At 43.6% G+C, this 26,780-nt stretch overlaps 1 non-coding gene and 2 pseudogenes across 1 annotated transcript; all 3 read right to left on the bottom strand.

Annotated features, from left to right (window-relative positions):
- Window positions 1-560: 560 nt before the first annotated feature.
- On the bottom strand, window positions 561-680 carry LOC141268304 (5S ribosomal RNA; annotated as a pseudogene).
- A 620-nt stretch (window positions 681-1,300) lies between these two features.
- On the bottom strand, window positions 1,301-1,419 carry LOC141266591 (5S ribosomal RNA). The gene has a single exon (XR_012320623.1). It is a non-coding gene; the product is annotated as a 5S ribosomal RNA (ribosomal RNA).
- Window positions 1,420-2,370: 951 nt separating this feature from the next.
- On the bottom strand, window positions 2,371-2,490 carry LOC141268258 (5S ribosomal RNA; annotated as a pseudogene).
- Window positions 2,491-26,780: the final 24,290 nt, after the last annotated feature.

Below are 26,780 nucleotides of genomic sequence, written 5' to 3' on the forward strand. Positions count from 1 at the left end.
GGAAGTGCACTCTCACACACAAGCCAGCATGCACACGTGCTCGCACGTGACAACACCCCCTATCTGCCCCTACAACCTCTCCGTCACCATGCGTCAGAATCTCCAGCCTGTTTTATGATTTCAGGGCCCTAGCAGGAATCACCCCCCCTCCCCAATTCCTTCCTTTCCTTCCTTGCACTGAGGTTAGCTCTTTGTCAGCCGTCTGACTTGGTTACAGAAGCTTCTTTGCAGAGAAACATGTTACTTCTGCTGGCCCTCGCTAGGCGGCAGGCATCCAAAACCTTACCTTGGCACCTGCTGAAAGCCTGGCCCCTTCACAGCCCCGGGCGCTTTTAACGCCATCATTTCCACACTGCGAGCTGCGGAGTCAATAAGCACTCCTAGCCGTGGCAAAGAGCTCAGTGTCAGCCCTGCGTGAAGGCGGCAGGGTAGTGTACTTAGCTGCCAACTGGCTCAGAGGCCTTGGGGCTTCCATCATCTAAGTTACTTAAGGTTGGTGTCCGGCAAGGCGCCGTTCCATGCTAGCCAAGCTGGGCAGTAGGGCAAAACGTCATCAAAATGGTCTACAGCACCCGGTGTTCCCAGGAGGTCTCCCAATGAAGTACTGTCCAAGCCCAGCCCTGCTTTGCTTCCAAGATCAGACGAGATCGGGCGTATCCAAGGTGATATGGCCAGTAGACGCTGCTCGATCCATCGCCCGGCCAGCCTTTCTCAGGATCGCTTGGTGGCGAGCAATCTGGCCGTGACGGGGCAGGCTCCGAAGGGTCCATGCAAAGGCTGTGCCGTCCCTACAGGGGTGGTTTGTTTAGCAGTGATTCACCCGCCGCATCAGGTGTCTTCAAAAATGTCTCAGCGCAGGGTCTCCTGCAGGCTAAACCCTTCATCGCGGGAATGTGACAGAAAGAGCAAGCTGGACCCGTAACGTGGGGGTGGAGCGATACGTCCAGGGGTGAATGAAGGAAGAGGGTGAATGGTTGCCAGTGACTTTGAGCTGCTCTTCAGGGGGGAGGGTCGTGTTGCCTGCAAAGGTCTTCTGCTTGGGGTTACCGGTGGTTGCCTCCAGCCACCCGGGAGACGCTAGTCCTGGTGAAAAGGAGCCTAGTATTAAAAGTAAAGAAGCAACAATGCTGGAGGCCCACGGTGATCAGAAGGATGCTGGTATTTTGCAGAGATGAAATAGCGCAAGAGAGAAAGCAAATGAAAAAAAGAAAAGAGAATGAATGTGTGCACTTGTGAAAGGGAATGGAAAAAAGGCATAGAAGAGAGTGCCCCCTGCTGGTGGAAGGAAGGAAAAAGCAAAAGCCTATAGCACCTGGTATTCCCAGGCGGTCTCCCATCTAAGTAACAACCAGGCCCAACCCTGCTTAGCTTCCAAGATCAGACGAGATCGGGCGTTTTCAGGGTGGTGTGGCCATAGGCAGAGACAAGCCTCTCACTTGCTGCTTTTCTACTTTGAAGTTTGGCTGCCGGCTGCCCTTTCCAGTGCTGAGCAAGACCAGGTCCTTTTGTGCTTTCCCTTCTCTTCAATTTTTTTGCTTGCTTCCTTAAAAGGTCTTGTAGACACAACGCTCCACTCAGAGCCGCTGAGCTCACTGATTGGCTGCAGCGCTGTCGACGGAACGTCAGCTTCACGGCCAATGCCACAGGCCGGGAGCAGAGGCGAGACTCACCGGTAGACCCGGGTAGGGTGAGTAGAGCGTGGTTAGTTGCTTTCTAATAGCCTGCAGCCGGGGATTAACTTTTAATGAAAGGGAACAATCCCCTTGACTGTCTGCAGCGCGCCACACCTAGGAAGCGCACTCTCACACACAAGCCAGCATGCACACGTGCTCGCACGTGACAACACCCCCTATCTGCCCCTACAACCTCTCCGTCACCATGCGTCAGACTCTCCTGCCTGTTTTATGATTTCAGGGCCCTAGCAGGAATCACCACCCCCTCCCCAATTCCTTCCGCACCTTCCTTACCTTCCTTGCCTTCCTTGCACTGAGGTTAGCTCTTTGGCAGCCATCTGGCTTGGTTACACAAGCTTCTTTGCAGAGAAACATGTTACTTCTGCTGGCCCTCGCTAGGCGGCCGGCATCCAAAACCTTCCCTGGGCACCTGCCGAAAGTCTGGCCCCTTCACGGCCCCGGGTGCTTTTAACGCCATCATTTCCACACGGCGAGCTGCGGAGTCAATAAGCACTCCTAGCCGTGGTAAGGAGCTCGGTGTCAGGCCTGCGTGAAGGGCGGCGGGGTAGCGTACTTAGCTGCCAACTGGCTCAGAGGCCTTGGGGCTTCCATCATCTAAGTTACTTAAGGTCGGTGTCCGGCAAGGCGCCGTTCCATGCTAGCCGAGCTGGGCAGTAGGGCAAAACGTCATCAAAATGGTCTACAGCACCCGGTGTTCCCAGGTGGTCTCCCATTCAAGTACTGTCTGAGCCCAACCCTGCTTTGCTTCCGAGATCAGACGAGATCGGGCGTATCCAAGGTGGTAAAGCCAGTAGACGCTGCTCAATCCATCGCCCGGCCAGCCTTTCTCAGGATCGCTTGGTGATGAGCAATCTGGCCGTGACGGTGCGGGCTCCGAAGGGTCCATGCAAAGGCTGTGCCGTCCCTACAGGTGTCGTTTGTTTAGCAGTGATTCACCCGCCGCATCAGGTGTCTTCAAAAATGTCTCGGCGCAGGGTCTCCTGCAGGCTAAACCCTTCATCGCGGTAATGTGACAGATAGAGCAAGCTGGACCCGTAACTTGGGGGCTGAGCGAGACGTCCAGGGGTGAATGAAGGAAGAGGGTGAGATGGTTGCCAGTGACTTTGAGCTGCTCTTCAGGGGGGAGGGTCGTGTTGCCTGCAAAGGTCTTCTGCTTGGGGTTACCGGTGGTTGCCTCCAGCAACCCGGGAGACGCTGGTCCTGGTGAAAAGGAGCATAGTATTAAAAGTAAATAAGCAACAATGCTGGAGGCCCACGGTGATCAGAAGGATGCTGGTATTTTGCAGAGATGAAATAGCGCAAGAGAGAAAGCAAATGAAAAAAAGAAAAGAGAATGAATGTGTGCACTTGTGAAAGGGAATGGAAAAAAGGCATAGAAGAGAGTGCCCCCTGCTGGTGGAAGGAAGGAAAAAGCAAAAGCCTACAGCACCTGGCATTCCCACTCGGTCTCTGTTAAATGGTTAATTATGGAAATTCATTTGGAATGTTAATCGATAATCATTTTTCTGAGTTCTATGCCTCAGCCATCGTGTCTAGTTGACATGCGCTATTTGTGTGTGTATTTTTGGTTCACTACCATATGTAGAACAGGTGTCCATACGACTGACTATAAAAGCCCATGGTACAGAAAGGGGGGGCTCTCTTGCTCTGCCCACCCCACAAGACACAGAATCTTCATGCTGAGAAGCAGATGACATGTAGGCCTGGACACATGCTGGACAAAGACATGATTTACCAGCCAGGATCCAAGGAAAGATGGGTGAATCTCAACAATTAAGCAAATTATGGACAAATGGACAATTACTTTATAACTAATTATTGTTTGTACCTGCTGCAATCTGATTATTTTTAATGGACAATCCAAGAATAAATAGATACATTTTTTTATTAGAATATCGTGATATTGATACTTTGAGAAGTCCTCAGTAGAAAAAAATAATACAGGAAGAGTATTATTTTACAATGGTGAGCCAGCCAGTCCTGTTTTTTTGTTTTTTAAATTAAGTAAGTGAATTTCTTCCGTGAACAAGGGGGGAGTCCTGACGAGCTGAACAGCTGTTGTTCACGTGTCAGTAAATTCAGTAGTTTGTCACGAGAAGCAGAAAGGACCTACAGACTGAGGAAAGACAGGAAGCAGAGGTACTAACAAGGAACAGAATCACACAGGAAAAGAATCAGACGAACTGAAGACAGGACGTGCTGATAAAGAGAAGCCAAGGAATCTTAAGGTAAGCAAAATATGGATATAATTTCTTCTTTTGCTAAACAAAGTAATATTAATTTCAAAGTTAATGTAGGAGATGACATAGAAGTTTTGTGGCTCAGTTTATACAAAGAATGTGAATTGCAGAATTTACAGTTAACTTCTAAATTGGTAAAAAGAGACAAACAGAAATTGAGAAATATTCTACATTTGGTAGATTTTTTTCATAGTCTGGTGTTAGAGATTTCTAAGCAGGAAAATAGTGTAGAAGTGTCAGACGGTGATACTGATTCTGACTGTAATGTGGAAAATGAACAAGAAGTAAGACACGTGTCTGTAACTGAAGGTGACCTTGGGTCTGACCAAGAGACGGACATACAGAAACCTGACATGGGAGGAGACATGACTGACATACGAGAAACCGACATACTAGGTGATGTGGGAGGAGACGTGAGTGACGTAGGAGGAACGGACGTACAAGAGCCACTAAAAATATCAGAGAATTCTGGAATTACCCAGGCTCAACTCCAAATTAAAATGAGGAAAAATTTGCTGAAATTATGCAAAATCATGCCAAAATATGATGTCAAAATCCATGCCTGTAGAAATTCAGAGACATTTGAGAGCTTCTCTGATAAGTTTGATTTATCCAATGAGGAGAGGAATCAATTATTTAAAATATGGATTCCTGTGACATTGTCCAGACGTTTACATTTAATGCTCTGTGAAAATGACTCTCCTAATGGATGGGAAAATGATTCGGACAGATTAAGATATTTGATTTATTGTGTCACAAAGGATTTTCCCAACATAGAAGATCTGCAGAAACTAAGGATTGGTAGGAAGGAATGTACATATACATTCATGTCCATATTTGAACGGTTGTACAAAGCTCTCATCAAAAATGGAAAAGTACAACATATGATAACAACTTTTGTACAAAAATTCAAATTCCTAAATTCAGTTTCCCAAGTTATGGCATCACAAAAAAATTCATTATTTGAATGTCCGCAGATGCTGGATTTTGTTAGAAAACATGAGAATCGTGAAAAGAAAATAAATCAAGCTAAATTTATAAAACCAGGAAAGGTAAAATCTTACCAAAAGCCAATATCAAACTCTCCTAGACTGAGTCATCCCCATAGTGAACTCTATCAAATACGCAGAAGATTTCATATATGTTATAAGCCATATCAGCCAGTGCAAAGATCCATCTCTCCACAGAATGAGTTAATTCTCAGTCAGAACTGTGATTCTCTAAAAAGGAAAATGGCTGAAACTGATGGACAGAGACAGGTGAGACGACCAACTCACAGTGACGTCATGGAATGTGGACAGAAGAACAGGCAGTTCTCTGAGGTTTTGAAGGATAGAAAAATGTCTTTCCTAAATAGGGCGTTCCTGGAGATATTTGAGAGAGACAGAAGATTTGGTTTAGGGAGTGGCTAAGGAAAAACTGTAATTATAATGTTGTATCAAAATGTAATACAATGTCTCAATATTTATTTATAATCTTATACAGTAAAATTGTAGTTACATAGTTTCTAATAGTTCATATATATATATATATATATATATATATATACACTTGTCTAAGTAGAGATTGCGTATAATTGTATTTATATATACGTTTATAAAATATATATATATATATATATATTAATTAATAAATTAGAACTTCATATATATAAATTTAAGTAGCAATATTTTGAATTACATTAGAACCAACCAATATATGTATAAGATATTTAAATAATTCTGTTTCTGTATGAATTTGATATTTAATTTTATTTTCTTATATTTCCTTAGAGTTTTCATTCCAAAGCAGGATTTGATCAAAGAACTCTAAAATTGGATTTATTTCTTTATTCACACAGGAAGTGAAAAAATTGCATGATTTTATGTGTATAACATTTTAAAATAATAACAATATATCTAGTTGAACTATAATATATATGTAATACTTATTAATTCTTTTGTGTTGCTAATATTTTCTGTGCATGAAGTGTTCGTGCAAATTAAAGTAGCTTTACAGCATGACGTGTGACAGCTGCGGCCTTTGAACTTTGAGCTAATAGTATAGGATCCCATTAATTCTATTTTCAACTGATGTAACTTAAGACCGGGCAGCCAGTGATAAAAGAATCTAAGACAAGAGTTTTTTCAAGTGTCTGAAATTCCAGTGACTTACTCTCATATTATATAATATGTACTTGGGGAATATTCAAAGAAATATAAAGATATTCAATTGATATGGCAATGCGCATTAATAAATTGGGATACAACAATTTTGGGTTAAATATATATATATATATATATATATATATATAAAACTTCATATGTGGAATGTTTGAGTTGAACAGATCTGTGAATGTGTAGCATCGGCGTCTATGCCCCGTTCTAGGCAGAGACGCCGTCCCTCTCACCTCCCCGCTCCTGGCGCGGCGTCCTCCAGCGCTTCTCTCCCGCTGCTTCCGGCACGCGCTCCTTCCCCGACAGTGTGCTTAGGGCGCGCGCGCGCGCGCTCCCCCTCTCTTAAAGGGACCGCGCGCGCCGTCCTAAGGCGTCCCCAGCCAATTGCCGGAGGACCTCCCATATAAAAGGCACCTCCTCCAAAATGGAGGTGCCCGAGCAATGTTGTAGCACTGTTCACTACTCTGCTTCAGCCCTCAGGTCTCGTTGCCAGTTACCTGCCAGATACCTGCCAGATTCCTGCCAGTCTGCTGTCTAATTCCTGCCTGATATCCTGCTACCTGCCTGCTAGCCTGAGGTCCGACGGTCTGCCCTCCAACTTCTGTCAGTCTGTCTAAGGACCAGCTTGCCCGCTCACCTGGGAGCGCACATCTTCTACCTGCCTGCTTGCCTGAGGTCCGACGGTCTGCCTTCCAACTCCAGTCAGTCTGTCTAAGGACCAGCTTGCCCGCTCACCTGGGAGCGTTCATCTGCTGCCTGTCTGCTAGCCTACCAGGAGGCTCTGCCGTCACGTGCTGTGACCACCCGCCTGTCCAGAGACTCCTGCCCGCTCACCTGGGAGCGCTCATCTGCTACCTGTCTGTTGGTCTTCCTGGAGGCTCCGCCGTCACATGCTGTGACCACCCGTTTATCCAGAGACTCTCGCCTGCTCACCTGGGAGCTCACGTCTATCATCTGCCGCCACAGGTCGTACCAATCCTTTACCCAGAGACTGCCCCGGTCACTTGCCGTGACCTCCTGCCCGTTCATCCAGAGACTGCCCCGGTCACTTGCCGTGACCTCCTGCCCGTTCATCCAGAGACTGCCCCTGTCACTTGCCGTGACCTCCTGTCCGTTCATTCAGAGACTGTCCCAGTCACCTGCTGTGAATGCCTGCCCGTCTACCCTGGTCGCCACCCGCTCCCTTACAAGGACCGCCCCCTTGTATAGTAGCTCAGAGGTTCCGCCTCCCAGACCCGTTACAGTTTGCTCGGGCCATGGAACCCGGTGGCACCCAAGCTCCCTCGCTCTCGGACCTGTGTCATGAACTGTCCCGTCAGAGGTCCCAACAGGAGTCCATCCTGGGTCACCTGCGGAATGTCAATTCTCGCCTGGACACTCTGATTGCTCTGCCTGCGACCACCGCCAGTGCCATGACTCGCAATCCGGCAGCTCCACTGCCCACTAATAACATGGTATCCTACCCCGGACCACGGCTTTCTGCACCTCCTCGTTTCGGAGGCGACTCCGCCCAGGCTCGGGGCTTCATAAATCAGTGCACCCTGCACTTTGAACTCCTGTCTCACCAGTTTAACTCCGACCGGGCCAAAATTGCCTTCATCATGTCCCATCTCACCGGGGAGGCCCTGGCCTGGCTAAATCCTCTATGGGAGAGAGGAGACCCCCTAGTGTCCGACTTGCCTGCCTTTCTCACGGCTTTCCGGAAAGTCTTCGACGAACCCGGACGGAAGACCTCATCCGCATCATCTCTGCTACGCCTCCGTCAGGGAAGTCTCACCGTGGGCCAATATGCCATACGGTTCTATACCCTTGCCTCGGAGCTGGCCTGGGATAATGACGCTCTGGTTTCCGTCTTCTGGGAGGGTCTGTCCGGCCGTATTAAAGATGAACTTGCCGGTCGGGACATTCCTACCACTCTCGATGACCTTATAACTCTTGCCACCCGGATTGACCTGCGGTTCCCGGAGCGTGCCAAAGAGGTCACCCGTGAGAGGAGGGTTCCACGTCTAGCTCCTACTATCCAGAAACCCGTCACTCCCTCCGTCTCTCCTCAGCTACACTCTCCTGAGCCTATGCAGGTCGACCAGACCAAGATGGTCGGTTCTCGCCAAGAATCTCGCCGAGCCGAGGGAAGCTGTTTCTATTGTGGCAGTATGAAGCACTTCATCCGTTCCTGCCCGGAAAAACCGGGAAGCGCCAGTGTCTAGGACCACTCGGAGAGGTCGTCCTAGACAAAAGTAAGCCCTCTCCGTCTCTGACCTTATCGGTCTCTATTGCTTGGGGAGAGAACCGTCTCTTTGAACTCACCCATCTGGATTCTGGAGCTGCTGGAAACCTCATCTCCCAGTCTCTGGTAGAGAGATACCATATTCCCACCAAGTCCTTGGCTGAACCATTGTCAGTCGCCTCCGTGGATGGAAGACTTCTCTCGGAGACCATCCTGCTCGTCACCGAACCCATAACCATGCAGGTGGGAATGCTGCACTCTGAGGAGATCTCATTCCATGTGCTGTCCGGACTTTCTCACTCCCTGTTGCTAGGTCTACCTTGGCTCCAGACACATGAACCCGTATTGAACTGGCGGTCCAGTGAAGTACTCCGATGGGGTCCTGACTGCCATAGGACCTGCCTGGTCCCGGTCCGTCCACTTCGCCTTCAGCCTACTCCAGCTAACTTACCTGGTCTCCCGGCTCCCTACTGGCCCTATGCAGACGTCTTCGGTAAGAAGGAAGCTGAGACGTTGCCACCCCATAGGCCATACGATTGCCCGATCGACCTGGTACCTGGCACCACTCCTCCCCGTGGGCGTATCTACCCGTTGTCTGCAGCCGAGACCCGAGCCATGTCTGAGTACATTGAAGAGAATCTGGCTAGGGGATTTATCCGAAAATCTACCTCCCCGGCTGGAGCCGGATTCTTCTTTGTCAAAAAGAAAGATGACTCGCTACGTCCCTGTATTGACTACAGAGGACTCAATATCATCACGGTAAAAAACAAATATCCCCTGCCACTCATCTCCGATTTGTTTGACCGTCTCAAGGGCGCCAGGATCTTCTCCAAGCTGGATCTACGAGGAGCGTATAATCTGGTCCGTATCCGTCAAGGAGACGAGTGGAAGACGGCATTCAATACCCGGGACGGTCACTACGAGTACCTTGTGATGCCCGTTGGTCTCTGTAATGCTCCCGCGGTCTTTCAGGAACTAGTCAACGACATCTTCCATGACCTCCTGTACTCCTGCGTAGTGGTATACCTGGACGATATCTTGGTCTTCTCTCCGGATCTCCCCACACACCGGAGGGATGTTCGTCAGGTCCTGCTTAGGCTTCGGCAGAACCACCTTTACGCCAAATACGAGAAGTGCCTCTTCGATCAGACCTCCCTTCCGTTCTTGGGCTATGTCATCTCCCAAACAGGTCTGCAAATGGATCCCGAGAAGCTCTCTTCCGTTCTAAGATGGCCTCGTCCTGAAGGTTTGAAGGCGATACAGCGATTCCTGGGCTTCGCTAATTATTATCGTCTTTTCATCCCACACTTCTCGTCTCGGACTGCCCCCATATCTGCACTTACCCGTAAGGGGGCTAACCCCAGGACATGGTCGCCTGAAGCCGAGGAGGCCTTCCTTTCCCTAAAGAAAGCCTTCGCCTCTGCTCCCGTCCTGCACCGTCCGGACTGTAATAAACAATTCTACCTGGAGGTTGATGCCTCCTCCTCCAGAGCCAGAGCGGTGCTCACCCAGAAGTCTTCTACCGGGAGAATGGTAACGTGCGGCTTCTTCTCCAAAATCTTCTCCTCGTCGGAGCGCAACTACTCCATTGAAGACCGGGAATTGCTAGCCATCAAATTGGCACTGGGAGAGTGGCGCTATCTGCTTGAAGGGGCTCTCTACCCGGTAATTATCTACACGGATCACAAAAACCTGGCATATCTCCAAAATGCCCAGAGACTCAATCCTCGCCAGGCCCGGTGGTCGTTGTTTTTTGCCCGCTTCGACTTCATTCTTCATTTCCGTCCGGCGGACAAGAATGTCAAAGCTGATGCCTTGTCCCGGTCCTTCTTGTCCTCCGATCAAGAGGAGGAACCTACGCACATCATCGACTCCTCCAAGGTGATGAATGTGGCCCCCTTGGATCTGACTCGTCTTCCACCCGGTAAGACGTTCGTAGCTGTGCCAGATCGGGAGAGGGTTCTTCGCTGGGGACATTCTTCTAAACTAGCTGGCCATGCTGGCCAAAAGAAGACCTTCCAACTTATTACCCGGCATTACTGGTGGCCTACCCTGCGTAAGGACGTGGTAGACTTCGTCGCGGCCTGTTCATCCTGTGCCCGTAACAAAGTTCCCCGACATCTACCTGCCGGCCATCTCCTGCCCCTTCCCGTACCTGCTGCTCCTTGGCAACACATCGGTATGGACTTTATCACCGACCTTCCAGTTTCTGCCGGTTGTACTGTCATTTGGGTTGTCGCTGACCGTTTTTCTAAGATGGCCCACTTCATTCCCCTGCCTGGTCTTCCGTCTGCACCCGAGCTGGCTAAAGACTTTATCCGCCACATCTTCCGTCTCCATGGTCTGCCCCTCCACATCGTGTCGGATCTTGGGGTTCAGTTCACCTCTCGCTTCTGGAGAGCCACATGTAAGCTGCTGGACATTACCCTGGATTTCTCCTCCGCTTACCACCCTCAGTCCAATGGTCAAGTGGAGCGGATCAATCAGATCTTGTCCAGCTACCTCCGGCACTTCGTTGATGCTCACCACTCGGACTGGGTGGATCTCTTACCATGGGCCGAGTTCTCTTATAACAACCATGAGAGCGAGTCCTCTTCCAAATCCCCGTTCTTTATAGTCGGTGGCCAACATCCCCGGATTCCACTTCCTGTCTCCGTTTCTGTGGACAACCCTGCTGCGGAGTCTCTTGTCAGTGAATTTTCTACTATTTGGGAGAGCACCAGGTCCGCTCTTCTTCTCTCCTCTGAGCGGATGAAGAGATATGCTGATAAGAGACGTCTGGATCCGCCCCAATTCCATCCGGGAGACAAGGTTTGGCTCTCATCCAAACATGTGCGGCTCAAAGTACCCTCCTACAAGTTGGGTCCTCGATTCATCGGCCCCTTCGAAATCCTCAGGCAAATTAACCCTGTGGCCTACAAATTAAAACTCCCGGCCACCCTACGGATCCCCAACTCCTTCCACGTATCTCTCCTCAAACCCGTTGTCTTTAACTTTTTTTCCAAAAATCCAGGTGCCCCTCCTGCTCCGGTTTCCGCTGATGACATCTTTGAGGTAGAGAGTATTCTGGCCTCCAAGAGGGTAAGATGAAAAACATTTTTTCTGGTAGATTGGAAGGGGTTTGGTCCTGAGGAGAGAACTTGGGAACCCAGGGAGAACATCAACGCCCCGCTTCTCCTTGAGAAATTTCTTTCTGGCCAAAAAAAGAGGGGGCCTAAAGGGGGGGGTACTGTAGCATCGGCGTCTCTGCCCCGTTCTAGGCAGAGACGCCGTCCCTCTCACCTCCCCGCTCCTGGCGCGGCGTCCTCCAGCGCTTCTCTCCCCGCTGCTTCCGGCACGCGCTCCTTCCCCGGCAGTGTGCTTAGGGCGCGCGCGCGCGCTCTCCCCCTCTCTTAAAGGGACCGCGCGCGCCGTCCTAAGGAGTCCCCGGCCAATTGCCGGAGGACCTCCCATATAAAAGGCACCTCCTCCAAAATGGAGGTGCCCGAGCAATGTTGTAGCACTGTTCACTACTCTGCTTCAGCCCTCAGGTCTCGTTGCCAGTTACCTGCCAGATACCTGCCAGATTCCTACCAGTCTGCTGTCTAATTCCTGCCTGATATCCTGCTACCTGCCTGCTAGCCTGAGGTCCGACAGTCTGCCCTCCAACTTCTGTCAGTCTGTCTAAGGACCAGCTTGCCCGCTCACCTGGGAGCGCACATCTTCTACCTGCCTGCTTGCCTGAGGTCCGACGGTCTGCCTTCCAACTCCTGTCAGTCTGTCTAAGGACCAGCTTGCCCGCTCACCTGGGAGCGCTCATCTGCTGCCTGTCTGCTAGCCTACCAGGAGGCTCTGCCGTCACGTGCTGTGACCACCCGCCTGTCCAGAGACTCCTGCCCGCTCACCTGGGAGCGCTCATCTGCTACCTGTCTGTTGGTCTTCCTGGAGGCTCCGCCGTCACATGCTGTGACCACCCGTTTATCCAGAGACTCTCGCCTGCTCACCTGGGAGCTCACGTCTATCATCTGCCGCCACAGGTCGTACCAATCCTTTACCCAGAGACTGCCCCGGTCACTTGCCGTGACCTCCTGCCCGTTCATCCAGAGACTGCCCCGGTCACTTGCCGTGACCTCCCGCCCGTTCATCCAGAGACTGCCCCGGTCACTTGCCGTGACCTCCTGCCCGTTCATCCAGAGACTGCCCCGGTCACTTGCCGTGACCTCCTGTCCGTTCATTCAGAGACTGTCCCAGTCACCTGCTGTGACTGCCTGCCCGTCTACCCTGGTCACCACCCGCTCCCTTACAAGGAACGCCCCCTTGTATAGTAGCTCAGAGGTTCCGCCTCCCAGACCCGTTACAGAATGTCAGAGTGAAGGTGACAGATGAGTAAATCAGCAGCTGCTAAGTGTGATTGATGTGACAGAGGTCTCGTATGTTTGTATGTTTGAAAAAAAAAAATGTTTCTTTATGTGAAGGTACAAAAAAATATTTAATTCTGAGGAAATTATAATACATAATTATGTATTACAGTATCTACATATATATATTTCTATATTTCTTTAATAATTATTATTTCTTGATTTAACTAATAGTGAATAAGGGCAACCACACATCAAAATGGTTTACAAAGCAAATTTATATTTAGAATAATTTTCCACATGATAATATTCTTGAATAACTATAATATTATTTTTAATGGTTACCTAAATAGGTACACACCTCTCTTTAGTCAAATCCATGCTACTCATCGATATGAAATTTATGCACAATATTTCTAGAAGAATAATTATTTTTAATTTGGTTCTGATATATACATAAATTTTATAAAATAATATTTTTGGTATTAAGGGGGAAAATGTGTTTTTGATCCTGATTACATAATCAATTTTGTCCAATACTTATTTTCCACACATTTTAATAAAGAAGAAATAATAATAAGGTACTATGGTATAATTAAGAAGGGTATTACATGCAAAGTTGCATAATTTAATATTTTTTGGTGGTACAAGGTTAGGACAAATATGAAATCATCCAGATAATGGAGATATAAGGGTATTTTTTATGGAGAATATAATTACTCTGCATTTGTCATTAAAATTTAAAGGCCTTATTTTTATTTTTATTCTTATTTTTACTCCTAATTTTATTTTTCATTTTTAAAATTTTATTCTTACTTTATACTTCTTATTTTTCTATTTTTTCATTTTTTAATTCTCATTTGATTTTATTTGAGTTCAATATCTCAATTGAGAAAACACATTAATATTTAATAAAGTAATGTCTAATACAAGAGTATTGCTTCATTAAATATATATTGCTAAGGAAAAAAATGTTTACATGTTCTGAGTAAACACAACAATTCATTCATTCATTTATAGTGTTGAGCCACCCCCGTAGTGTTCGGGTTCGGTTCGGTTCGTCGAACACCGGGATGTTCGAGGAACTGTTCGTCGAACTGTTCGTCGAACACCTTAGAACACCGTCGAACACCGTTAAAACCAATGGCAGGCAAACAAAAACACATAGAAACACATAGAAAACACCTGCAAAGGTGTCCAAAAGCTGACAAACTGCTCAGAAGACACTCTCTTTAAAAAAGCCGGCCGGCAAATTCAGCAGCGGCATACACCGGTACCCGACAATTTAGACAAGAAGGAATAGAGCATCACACATAGATTAGATAGATAGAAACATGTCAGTCACACATATAAGAAGCACAGTGACAGTGTTGGTTACTGCACTTGTCATTTAGTGTAAAGGATTTATTAAAAAAAATATTAGTGTTTTCATGCACCGTCTCTTTAAAAAAGCCGGCCGGCAATTCAGCATCTGTACCCGACAATTTAGAACAGAAAGAATAGAGCTTCACACATAGATTAGATAGATAGAAACATGTCAGTCACATATATAATAAGTACAGTGATAGTGTTGCTTACTGTACTTGTCATTTAGTGTAAAGGATTTATTTAAAAAAATAATAGTGTTTTCATGCACTGTCTCTTTAAAAAAGCCGGCCGGCAATTCAGCAGCGGTACCCGACAATTTAGAACAGAAAGATAGAGAATCACACATAGATTAGATAGATAGAAACATGTCAGTCACATATATATGAAGTACAGTGATAGTGTTGGTTACTGTACTTGTCATTTAGTATTAAAATAAAGGATTTATTATTAAAAAAATTGGCGTGGGGTTCCCCTTAATTTTAGGCTCTAGCGGAGGTTAAGCAGACGGCTGGGGCAGATGTTTGAAGCCTGGGAAGGGGGTAATACCCACGGAGCTTCCCAGGCTACTAATATCAGCCCCCAGCTGAATACATAGCCTTTACTAGCTATTAAAATGGGGGACCCCCCAAAAAAAATGACGTGGGGTCCCCCCTAATTTAATAGCTAGCAAAGGCTAGGCAGACAGCTGGGGGCTGATATTAATAGCCCAGGAAGGGAGCCATGAATATTGGCCCCCTCCCAGGCTAGAAACACCAGCCGTCAGCCGCCCCAGAAATGGCGCATTCATAGGATGCGCCAATTCTGGCACTTAGCCTCGCTCTTCCACGCTGCCCTGGTGCGGTGGCAGGGGGTAATAGGGTTGGGGTTGATGTCAGCTTATAATGCCAGCTGACATCAAGCCCAGGTTAGTAATGGAGAGGCGTCTATAAGACACCCCCATTACTAACCCCATAGTCAAAGTTAAAAAAAACACAAACACCCAGAATAAAGTCCTTTAATTGAAATAAAGACACAGTCCTTTATTGTTCTAAATTAAACCATACTTACCGTCACGCCCATTCCAGCTGAAGCCAACGATCTCCTGCAATAAAAGAAAAATAATAAAGCAACCTCATCCTTACCTTTCCATGGTTCCCACGACAGCTTCAGCTCTGCTACATCGAGATGACAGGCTGGACCGCAGCAGAACGCTGCCATCCAGCCTGTCATCCCGCAGACACTGAGAAGCGCAGGCTTGCTTGCGCTGCTCAGCGTCTCTCTGTGACGACATCCAGATGAGCCGAGTTCATGTCCAATGAACTCGGCTCACCTCATGCACGTCACTGACAGCGTGGGAAAATTCTCACGCTGAAGCGCTGATTGCAGGAGAATTTTCCCACGCTGTCAGTGACGTGCAGGAGGTGAGCTGAGTTCATTGGACATGAGCTCACCTCATGCACATCACTGACAGCGTGGGAGAATTCTCCTGCACTCAGCACTTCAGCGTGAGAATTTTCCCACGCTGTCAGTGACGTGCATGAGGTGAGCCGAGTTCATTGGACATGACCTCGGCTCATCTGGATGCCGTCACAGCGAGACACTGAGGCGCGCAAGCATGCCTGCGCTTCTCAGTGTCTGCGGGATGACAGACTGGATGGCAGCGTTCTGCTGCGGTCCAGCCAGTCATCTCGATGTAGCAGAGCTGAAGCTGTCGTGGGAACCATGGAAAGGTAAGGATGAGGTTGGTTTATTATTTTTCTTTTATTGCAGGAGATCGTTGGCTTCAGCTGGAATGGGTGTGATGGTAAGTATGGTTTAATTTAGAACAATAAAGAATTGTGTCTTTATTTCAATTAAAGGACTTTATTCTGGGTGTTGTGTTTTTTTTAAATACTTTACTAGAAATTCATGGCGGTCATGTCTAATACTGGCGTGACCCCATGAATTTTGGGCTTGGGGCCAGCTGATAATACCAAGCTGGCCCTAACCCCTTTATTACCCAGTGAGCCACCGCACCAGGGCCCTGGATGAGTTGGGTACAGCGCCAGAAGATGGCGCTTCTATGAACGCGCCATTTTCCGGGGTGGCTGCGGACTGCAATTTGTAGCGGGGGGGGGCCCAGAAAGCTTGGGCCTCCCTGCGCTGCAGATTCCAGCCCCCAGCTGCCTAGTTGTACCTGGCTGGACACAAAAATAGGGCGAAGCCCCACGTACTTTTTTTTTAATTATTTCATGAAATTCATGAAATAATTAAGAAAAAAAGGCCTTCCCTATATTGTTGTGTCCGGCCAGGTACAAATAGGCAGCTGGTGGTTGGGGGCAGCCCGTTCCTGCCTGCTGTACCTGGCTGGACACAAATATTGTGCGAAGCCCCACTTCAATTTTTTTTAATTATTTCATGAAATTCATGAAATAATTAAGAAAAAAAGGGCTTCCCTATATTGTTGTGTCCGGCCAGGTACAAATAGGCAGCTGGTGGATGGGGGCAGCCCGTTCCTGCCTGCTGTACCTGGCTGGACACAAATATAGTGCGAAGCCCCACTTAAATTTTTTTAAATTATTTCAGGAAATTCATGAAATAATTTTAAAAAAATTGACGTGGGGCTTCGCACTATATTTGTGTCCAGCCAGGTACAGCAGGCAGGAACGGGCTGCCCCCAACCACCAGCTGCCTATTTCTACCTGGCCGGACACAACAATATAGGGAAGCCCTTTTTTCTTAATTATTTCATGAAATAATTTAAAGAAAATTGACGTGGGGCTTCGCCCTGTTTTTGTGTCCAGCCAGGTACAACTAGGCAGCTGGGGGCTGGAATCCGCAGCGCAGGGAGGCCCAAGCTTTCTGGGCCACCCCCGCTGCAAATTGCAGTCCGCAGCCACCCCGGAAAATGGCGCGTTCATAGAAGCGCCATCTTCTGGCGCTGTACCCAACTCATCCAGGGCCCTGATGCGGTGGCTCACTGGGTAATAAAGGGGTTAGGGCCAGCTTGGCATTATCAGCTGGCCCTAAGCCCGAAATTCATGGGGTCACGCCAATATTAGACATGACCACCATGAATTTCTAGTAAAGAATTTAAAAAAAACACAACACCCAGAAAAAAGTCCTTTAATTGAAATAAACACACAATTCTTTATTGTTCTAAATTAAACCATACTTACCATCACGCCCATTCCAGCTGAAGCCAACGATCTCCTGAAATAAAAGAAAAATAATAAAGCAACATCATCCTTACCTTTCCATGGTTCCCATGACAGCTTCAGCTCTGCTACATCGAGATGACAGGCTGGACCGCAGCAGCACGCTGCCATCCAGTATGTCATCCCGCAGACACTGAGAAGCGCAGGCTTGCTTGCGCTCCACAGTGTCTCTCTGTGAGGGCATCCAGATGAGCCGAGTTAATGTCCAATGAACTCGGCTCACCTCATGCACGTCACTGACAGCGTGGGAAAATTCTCCTGCACTCAGCGCTTCAGCGTGGGAGAATTCTCACACTGAAGCGCTGAGTGCAGGAGAATTCTCCCACGCTGTCAGTGACGTGCAGGAGGTGAGCTGAGTTCATTGGACATGAGCTCACCTTATGCACGTCACTGACAGCGTGGGAAAATTCTCCTGCACTCAGCGCTTCAGCTTGAGAATTTTCCCACGCTGTCAGTGACGTGCATGAGGTGAGCCGAGTTCATTGGACATGAACTCGGCTCGTCTGGATGTCGTCACAGAGAGACGCTGAGCAGCGCAAGCAAGCCTGCGCTTCTCAGTGTCTGCGGGATGAGAGGCTGGATGGCAGCGTTCTGCTGCGGTCCAGCCTGTCATCTCGATGTAGCAGAGCTGAAGCTGTCGTGGGAACCATGGAAAGGTAAGGATGAGGTTGCTTTATTATTTTTCTTTTATTGCAGGAGATCGTTGGCTTCAGCTGGAATGGGCGTGACGGTAAGTATGGTTTAATTTAGAACAATAAAGGACTGTGTCTTTATTTCAATTAAAGGACTTTATTCTGGGTGTTTGTGTTTTTTTTAACTTTGACTATGGGGTTAGTAATGGGGGTGTCTTATAGACGCCTCTCCATTACTAACCTGGGCTTGATGTCAGCTGGCATTATAAGCTGACATCAACCCCAACCCTATTACCCCCTGCCACCGCACCAGGGCAGCGTGGAAGAGCGAGGCTAAGTGCCAGAATTGGCGCATCCTATGAATGCGCCATTTCTGGGGCGGCTGACGGCTGGTGTTTCTAGCCTGGGAGGGGGCCAATATTCATGGCTCCCTTCCTGGGCTATTAATATCAGCCGCCAGCTGTCTGCCTAGCCTTTGCTAGCTATTAAATTAGGGGGGACCCAACGTCATTTTTTTGGGGGGGTCCCCCATTTTAATAGCTAGTAAAGGCTATGTATTCAGCTGGGGGCTGATATTAGTAGCCTGGGAAGCTCCGTGGGTATTACCCCCTTCCCAGGCTTCAAACATCTGCCCCAGCCGTCTGCTTAACCTCCGCTAGAGCCTAAAATTAAGGGGAACCCCACGCCAATTTTTTTAATAATAAATCCTTTATTTTAATACTAAATGACAAGTACAGTAACCAACACTATCACTGTACTTCATATATATGTGACTGACATGTTTCTATCTATCTAATCTATGTGTGATGCTCTATTCTTTCTATTCTAAATTGTCGGGTACCGCTGCTGAATTGCCGGCCGGCTTTTTTAAAGAGACGGTGCATGAAAACACTATTATTTTTTTTGATAAATCCTTTACGCTAAATGACAAGTACAGTAAGCAGCACTTTCACTGTACTTCGTATATATGTGGCTGACATGTTTATATCTATCTAATCTATGTGTGAAGCTCTATTCTTTCGGTTCTAAATTGTCGGGTACAGGTGTATGCCGCTGCTGAATTGCCGGCTTTTCATGTTTCACTGTTGGCACTGTTCCCATCGATTTGGGCAATCACTGTAATGCCACAACCACCATGGCTGTGGCATTACAGTGAGTGGCAGACAATCCATGCAGGACACGCTTTTGGTGCACGAACAGTTATCGAACATAACCTCGAACAGCCGAATTTTTTGCAAATCGTTCGGGTTCGTCGAACAACTCGAACACCGCCCAAAACAGCTCGAATTTGAGATTGGCGAACAGTTCTAGTCGAACACCGCTCATCTCTATTCATTTATTCATTCATTCATTCATTCATACATTCATATATTTATTCATTTTGGTTCAGGAGTATACATTCTTTGATATTATTGGTTTAATAAAGATATAAAAACTTGTTTTTTAAAAATACACTGAAACCTATGGGTTGGAAAAGGTAAATACACCTATGACATAAAAATGTTCTATCATATGGAGAACTTGATTGATAATGAATTATTATCTATTATTGTTTATTATTCCAAACATAATTTATTTTAATATTTTGATAATAATTAGATGGATTTTACTGATTGATATGGTACGCTGTGATATTATAGGTTAGGAAAAACTGCCAGATTTGGTATCAGATTAGGGAATGAAGACTTCAATCAAGACATCGCAATTATGAATTCTATCTTAATAAAGACTTTTAATTTTTATAAATCAAAGAGATTCTCAAAAGTTACAAGAAGAAGCAACTGATATCCGGACGTCTCAGAAGGTAACAGGTGTGAATGCTGAGTGTTATAATAGACTGTGTCCATTACATACAATACAATTCACACCACTGATCACCAGGACGGCAGAGGACGATGATCCTATATGTACTGTGTTGTGTTTAAGTTTCATCACGTTCCAGTGGTTTCTTATCACCTGCAACGCTTCAATGAAAGCTGGTGAACAGGTAATACCTGGCATATGTGTCCTGTATATAAAGGACTGAGTACTGGTTATGGTGCCATATAAAGCAGGAAAGTGTCAAGTTAACCCTTGCTTTACTGACCAAAGGCGTCACATCTGTTCCAAAAGTGACAAGAGACCAGTGCGGACACACGGAAGATTCCAAAGACGATCCAACGTAAGTCCAGGTGACACTGCACAGATATTAAAGCTACATTTGATCCATGGACTTTGTTTTCTTATCAACTGACACACATGATCTTTCTAATAAAGAGTACAGTTTATGGACTGAACAATAATGAACACAATTATGGACTGTACAATATCTACATGCTGTAATTTATTTCAAAGGAGTTTTCATCTAAAGACTGTGTTATAAAAGAACCAAGAAGAAGACGAGACGACGACCCGATGACATCAGATGATGGCAATTGAACCCGCGATTGCTTCAATTTAGATATAGGTAAGTATAATTATACATATTAAATGAATATTAGTCACGGCTTACCATAACATGAATTCACATCATTATATAACAATAATCCGATATTGATACTATTATTACTATTATTATTATTATTATGGAAATTTAATGATATTGCCAAGGAAGAAGGAAAGAAAAAATGATTGATGAATGTATCTTCTTTTGAGATTTTTCAGTTAAAGTCCTTTTATTCTCAAAAAAGGGGGAAATGTTAAATGGTTAATTATGGAAATTCATTTGGAATGTTAATCGATAATCATTTTTCTGAGTTCTATGCCTCAGCCATCGTGTCTAGTTGACATGCGCTATTTGTGTGTGTATTTTTGGTTCACTACCATATGTAGTACAGGTGTCCATACGACTGGCTATAAAAGCCCATGGTACAGAAAGGGGGGGCTCTCTTGCTCTGCCCACCCCACAAGACACAGAATCTTCATGCTGAGAAGCAGATGACATGTAGGCCTGGACACATGCTGGACAAAGACATGATTTACCAGCCAGGATCCAAGGAAAGATGGGTGAATCTCAACAATTAAGCAAATTATGGACAAATGGACAATTACTTTATAACTAATTATTGTATGTACCTGCTGCAATCTGATTATTTTTAATGGACAATCCAAGAATAAATAGATACATTTTTTATAAGAATATCGTGATATTGATACTTTGAGAAGTCCTTAGTAGAAAAAAATAATACAGGAAGAGTATTATTTTACAATGGTGAGCCAGCCAGTCCTGTTTTTTTGTTTTTTAAATTAAGTAAGTGAATTTCTTCCGTTAACAAGGGGGGAGTCCTGACGAGCTGAACAGCTGTTGTTCACGTGTCAGTAAATTCACTAGTTTGTCACGAGAAGCAGAAAGGACCTACAGACTGAGGAAAGACAGGAAGCAGAGGTACTAACAAGGAACAGAATCACACAGGAAAAGAATCAGACGAACTGAAGACAGGACGTGCTGATAAAGAGAAGCCAAGGAATCTTAAGGTAAGCAAAATATGGATATAATTTCTTCTTTTGCTAAACAAAGTAATATTAATTTCAAAGTTAATGTAGGAGATGACATAGAAGTTTTGTGGCTCAGTTTATACAAAGAATGTGAATTGCAGAATTTACAGTTAACTTCTAAATTGGTAAATAGAGACAAACAGAAATTGAGAAATATTCTACGTTTGGTAGATTTTTTTCATAGTCTTGTGTTAGAGATTTCTAAGCAGGAAAATAGTGTAGAAGTGTCAGACGGTGATACTGATTCTGACTGTAATGTGGAAAATGAACAAGAAGTAAGACACGTGTCTGTAACTGAAGGTGACCTTGGGTCTGACCAAGAGACGGACATACAGAAACCTGACATGGGAGGAGACATGACTGACATACGAGAAACCGACATACTAGGTGATGTGGGAGGAGACGTGAGTGACGTAGGAGGAACGGACGTACAAGAGCCACTAAAAATATCAGAGAATTCTGGAATTACCCAGGCTCAACTCCAAATTAAAATGAGGAAAAATTTGCTGAAATTATACAAAATCATGCCAAAATATGATGTCAAAATCCATGCCTGTAGAAATTCAGAGACATTTGAGAGCTTCTCTGATAAGTTTGATTTATCAAATGAGGAGAGGAATTAATTATTAAAAATATGGATTCCTGTGACATTGTCCAGACGTTTACATCTAATGCCCTATGAAAATGACTCTCCTAATGGATGGGAAAATGATTCGGACAGATTAAGATATTTGATTCATTGTGTCACAAAGGATTTTCCCAACATAGAAGATCTGCAGAAACTAAGGATTGGTAGGAAGGAATGTACATATACATTCATGTCCATATTTGAACGGTTGTACAAAGCTCTCATCAAAAATGGAAAAGTACAACATATGATAACAACTTTTGTACAAAAATTCAAATTCCTAAATTCAGTTTCCCAAGTTATGGCATCACAAAAAAATTCATTATTTGAATGTGCGCAGATGCTGGATTTTGTTAGAAAACATACGAATCGTGAAAAGAAAATAAATCAAGCTAAATTTATAAAACCAGGAAAGGTAAAATCTTACCAAAAGCCAATATCAAACTCTCCTAGACTGAGTCATCCCCATAGTGAACTGTATCAAATACGCAGAAGATTTCATATATGTTATAAGCCATATCAGCCAGTGCAAAGATCCATCTCTCCACAGAATGAGTTAATTCTCAGTCAAAACTGTGATTCTCTAAAAAGGAAAATGGCTGAAACTGATGGACAGAGACAGGTGAGACGACCAACTCACAGTGACGTCATGGAATGTGGACAGAAGAACAGGCAGTTCTCTGAGGTTTTGAAGGATAGAAAAATGTCTTTCCTAAATAGGGCGTTCCTGGAGATATTTGAGAGAGACAGAAGATTTGGTTTAGGGAGTGGCTAAGGAAAAACTGTAATTATAATGTTGTATCAAAATGTAATACAATGTCTCAATATTTATTTATAATCTTATACAGTAAAATTGTAGTTACATAGTTTCTAATAGTTCATATATATATATATATATATATATATATATATATATATATATATACACACTTGTCTAAGTAGAGATTGCGTATAATTGTATTTATATATACGTTTATAAAATATATATATATTAATTAATAAATTAGAACTTCATATATATAAATTTAAGTAGCAATATTTTGAATTACATTAGAACCAACCAATATATGTTTTCATTCCAAAGCAGGATTTGATCAAAGAACTCTAAAATGGATTTATTTCTTTATTCACACAGGAAGTGAAAAAATTGCATGATTTTATGTGTATAACATTTTAAAATAATAACAATATATCTAGTTGAACTATAATATATATGTAATACTTATTAATTCTTTTGTGTTGCTAATATTTTCTGTGCATGAAGTGTTCGTGCAAATTAAAGTAGCTTTACAGCATGACGTGTGACAGCTGCGGCCTTTGAACTTTGAGCTAATAGTATAGGATCCCATTCATTCTATTTTCAACTGATGTAACTTAAGACCGGGCAGCCAGTGAAAAAAGAATCTAAGATAAAAGTTTTTTCAAGTGTCTGAAATTCCAGTGACTTACTCTCATATTATATAATATGTACTTGGGGAATATTCAAAGAAATATAAAGATATTCAATTGATATGGCAATGCGCATTAATAAATTGGGATACAACAATTTTGGGTTAAATATATATATATATCTAAAACTTCATATGTGGAATGTTTGAGTTGAACAGATCTGTGAATGTCAGAGTGAAGGTGACATGAGTAAATCAGCAGCTGCTAAGTGTGATTGATGTGACAGAGGCCTCGTATGTTTGTATGTTTGAAAAAAAAAAAATGTTTCTTTATGTGAAGGTACAAAAATATATTTAATTCTGAGGAAATTATAATACATAATTAGGTATTATCTACATATATATTTCTATATTTCTTTAATAATTATTATTTCTTGATTTAACTAATAGTGGATAAGGGCAACCACACATCAAAATGGTTTACAAAGCAAATTTATATTTAGAATAATTTTCCACATGATAATATTCTTGAATAACTATAATATTATTTTTAATGGTTACCTAAATAGGTACACACCTCTCTTTAGTCAAATCTATGCTACTCATCGATATGAAATTTATGCACAATATTTCTAGAAGAATAATTATTTTTAATTTGGTTCTGATATATACATAAATTTTATAAAATAATATTTTTGGTATTAAGGGGGAAAATGTGTTTTTGATCCTGATTACATAATCACTTTTGATCAATACTTATTTTCCACACATTTTAATAAAGAAGAAATAATAATAAGGTACTATGGTATAATTAAGAAGGGTATTACATGCAAAGTTGCATAATTTAATATTTTTTGGTAGTACAAGGTTATGACAAATATGAAATCATCCAGATAATGGAGATATAAGGGTATTTTTTATGGACAATATAATTACTCTGCATTTGTCATTCAAATTTAAAGGACTTATTTTTATTTTTATTCTTATTTTTACTCTTAATTTTATTTTTCATTTTTAAAATTTTATTCTTACTTTATACTTCTTATTTTTCTATTTTTTCATTTTTTAATTCTCATTTGATTTTATTTGAGTTCAATATCTCAATTAAGAAAACACATTAATATTTAATAAAGTAATGTCTAATACAAGAGTATTGCTTCATTAAATATATATTGCTAAGGAAAAAAATGTTTACATTTTCTGAGTAAACACAACAATTCATTCATTCATTTATTCATTCATTCATTCATTCATACATTCATATATTTATTCATTTTGGTTCAGGAGTATACATTCTTTGATATTATTGGTTTAATAAAGATCTAAAAACTTGTTTTTTCAAAATACACTGACACCTATGGGTTGGAAAAGGTAATTACACCTATGACATAAAAATGTTCTATCATATGGAGAACTTGATTGATAATGAATTATTATCTATTATTGTTTATTATTCCAAACATAATTTATTTTAATATTTTGATAATAATTAGATGGATATTACTGATTGCTATGGTACGCTGTGATATTATAGGTTAGGAAAAACTGCCAGATTTGGTATCAGATTAGGGAATGAAGACTTCAATCAAGACATCGCAATTATGAATTCTATCTTAATAAAGACTTTTAATTTTTATAAATCAAAGAGATTCTCAAAAGTTACAAGAAGAAGCAACTGATATCCGGACGTCTCAGAAGGTATCAGGTGTGAATGCTGAGTGTTATAATAGACTGTGTCCATTACATACAATACAATTCACACCACTGATCACCAGGACGGCAGAGGACGATGATCCTATATGTACTGTGTTGTGTTCAAGTTTCATCATGTTCCAGTGGTTTCTTATCACCTGCAACGCTTCAATGAAAGCTGGTGAACAGGTAATACCAGGCATATGTGTCCTGTATATAAAGGACTGAGTACTGGTTATGGTGCTATATAAAGCAGGAAAGTGTCAAGTTAACCCTTGCTTTACTGACCAAAGACGTCACATCTATTCCAAAAGTGACACGAGACCAGTGCGGACACACGGAAGATTCCAAAGACGATCCAACGTAAGTCCAGGTGACACTGCACAGATATTAAAGCTACATTTCATCCATGGACTTTGTTTTCTTATTAACTGACACACATGATCTTTCTAATAAAGAGTACAGTTTATGGACTGAACAATAATGAACACAATTATGGACTGTACAATATCTACATGCTGTAATTTATTTCAAAGGAGTTTTCATCTAAAGACTGTGTTATAAAAGAACCAAGAAGAAGACGAGACGACGACCCGATGACATCAGATGATGACGATTGAACCCGCGATTGCTTCAATTTAGATATAGGGAAGTATAATTATACATATTAAATGAATATTAGTCACGGCTTACCATAACATGAATTCACATCATTATATAACAATAATCCGATATTGATACTATTATTACTATTATTATTATTATGGAAATTTAATGATATTGCCAAGGAAGAAGGAAAGAAAAAATGATTGATGAATGTATCTTCTTTTGAGATTTTTCAGTTAAAGTCCTTTTATTCTCAAAAAAGGGGGAAATGTTAAATGGTTAATTATGGAAATTCATTTGGAATGTTAATCGATAATCATTTTTCTGAGTTCTATGCCTCAGCCATCGTGTCTAGTTGACATGCGCTATTTGTGTGTGTATTTTTGGTTCACTACCATATGTAGAACAGGTGTGCCATATGACTGGCTATAAAAGCCCATGGTACAGAAAGGGGGGGCTCTCTTGCTCTGCCCACCCCACAAGACACAGAATCTTCATGCTGAGAAGCAGATGACATGTAGGCCTGGACACATGCTGGACAAAGACATGATTTACCATCCAGGATCCAAGGAAAGATGGGTGAATCTCAACAATTAAGCTAATTATGGACAAATGGACAATTAACTACCCCGATATAGACTGGGAAACCGAAAGCTGTAAATCTCAGAAAGGAAACAGGTTTCTGTCAATTATCAAAGACAATTATTTGTCACAACTTGTACAGGAACCAACTAGATGGACGGCCCTTTTAGACTTAATATTAACTAACAGGCCAGACAGAATAACTGAGGTGCAGGTCGGGGGGCACCTGGGAAATAGTGACCACAACATTATACAATTCCACATGTGCTTCAGTAGGGTGCCCAGCAAGGGAGTCACAAAAACACTGAACTTCAGGAGGGCAAAGTTTGATCAGCTAAGAGATGCCCTTCACCTTATAGACTTGGATAGTATCTTTAGTAATAGGAGCACGGATAGAAAATGGGAAATTTTTAAAACAGTCCTACATAGTCACTGTAGAAGGTACATACCTTATGGGAATAAAAGGGCTAGGAATAGGAGGAAGCCAATGTGGCTAAATAAGGAAGTCAATAGGGCAATGAAAAACAAAAAAAGGGCTTTCGGTAAACTTAAACAAGAAGGCAGCAAGGAAGCGCTAATA

The sequence above is a fragment of the Phyllobates terribilis genome, unplaced genomic scaffold (assembly GCF_046119375.1).
Source record: "Phyllobates terribilis strain yellow unplaced genomic scaffold, ASM4611937v1 Scaffold_4__5_contigs__length_816908805, whole genome shotgun sequence".
NCBI lineage: Eukaryota > Metazoa > Chordata > Amphibia > Anura > Dendrobatidae > Phyllobates > Phyllobates terribilis.